Raw genomic sequence first — 1855 nt, forward strand, 5'->3', positions numbered from 1 at the left:
ATCCCCACACAGGTTCAGAAAGAATTCAGTCTCTTTGAAGGGTTATTGTTCCATGACACCAGTATGTTTGCTCTGTCTGTAACAGCTCTACCCTCATCTGTTTTCCTTTCCTTCTTCAGCTATGCGCTTGCTCTGCAGGAACTCGTAACGTATCTGTGCTGTTTGGAAATGCTTGGATAATCCTGAACTGCTGTGACTTATTTTCATGGTCTTTGGTTGAAACTTTTTCTCCTCCTCTGCTCACCTTCTATGTTCTTAACTACAGTAAAACTGCAGAGCTTTGTGTGCCATGCTTGAAGGTACAGAGATGTACTGGGTACAGTGGAAGCAGGGGCTGAAGTGCCTCAGTCTCCAGAAGACTGGAATTCGGTTAAGGAATCTCATCGTGCATCTTAAATTCTACTGCTTAAAGGTTTGTTAGTGTCCCCAAGGCAACAGGAAGTACTTAACTTTGAGATCGAGGCAGATGTACTGTTGCCATAATAAAGCTAAATTATCTTGCCAAATCTTCATGCTTTTCAGTTAAACCTCTTCAATTTTTTTTCTTTTCCAAGAGACTTTGGTCAAGCTGGTTCAGCCAAGTGCAAAGTTCTGATCTGGATGAAAAGAAAAAGCTACTTTAGCCCAGGGTGCGTTAGATTTGTTAACGTGTTTGTTCCTGTGTAGATGCAGGATGTTTGGTTTGCCTGCCCGGAGCCTGGATGTGCCGCATCCTGTCTGTGATCCCTCCATGCTCCTTGCCCAGTGGTGTCCTCATCTCTTGCAGTTTGGAAATCGGCTTGTCATAAGCAACTGACTCAAACCAGAAGCCTTAAGGCTTGAAAATCGGGTGTTTGGGTGGCCTGATCCCTTGGTTTCTGTGATTCCAGGAGGGCAGTGACTGAGGGCAGCTGGTGTGGCTCTTCCAAGAGGCCATTTTCTTCTGATCAACTGCACAGAGGTCAGAAAAACTGCAAAGCCTGGCAGCTGCCAGGAGGATTTTTGACGTTAAAACAGCCTCTGATCGGCTGCGAGAATTGGCTTGTTGGTAGTGTGAGGCACATGAGGCAGACGGCGCTGCTTCTTCCTCTGTAGGAGAGAAACACTGAAGCCCAGGGAAGCAGGCTGTGTTGGAGCTTACAGATTGACATTGCACGCTGTAAAAACCAAGTGGATGCTTGTGAGCTCTCTACCTGCCATACTAACAATTGCTGTCAAGTATTTAAAACCTCAGTTTTAACACAAATCCTGGTTCTTCTTTTTTGTCTGGGTTGTTTGGGGCTTTTTTTTACAGTTGCAGACCGGTTTTGCTTTCTATGCACTAATGTACTGCCATCTCACTTCTTTTACTAATCTCTGACTACCTGGGCAAACTGTTAGACTTTTGTAAACAAAACTTGGGAATAAAGCTACTTTGGTCAAACTTATAATAAACGTTAATAGTTGAGAACTGTATTTGTCTTCTGACTCCTTATTTCTTCAAGCAACTTTTACAGCTGTCCTTAACTCTTTCCATACTGTCCTCCAGTGCTGGTAGTGTTTATACAGAAGTGTAAAACTACACTGCCACGGTGATGTAGCTAGCTATGAAGGCAGAAAACTGGCTATAATATTAGATTTATTTTAATCTATTTCAAGTTTTATTGCTGAAGGTGGCAGGGGGGAGCTGGAAGATTGAAACGTAATTTCCTTTCTAGTTGATGATGCGTGCTTTGGGAGTCTTGAGGGCTTTTAGCGCACAGAAGTATTCCAAAAATGTATGTGACGAGGTGTTCTGAGACTGAGAGACAACAACGCCCGGCCTGTGCAGGGAAACGGAGCAGTGGGACCATAGCAGCCTTAGGCAAGTAATTTCTTGCTCAATTTTGTTTCCCTA

Source organism: Apaloderma vittatum, unplaced genomic scaffold (genome assembly GCF_000703405.1).
Source record: "Apaloderma vittatum isolate BGI_N311 unplaced genomic scaffold, ASM70340v1 scaffold4132, whole genome shotgun sequence".
Taxonomy (NCBI): domain Eukaryota; kingdom Metazoa; phylum Chordata; class Aves; order Trogoniformes; family Trogonidae; genus Apaloderma; species Apaloderma vittatum.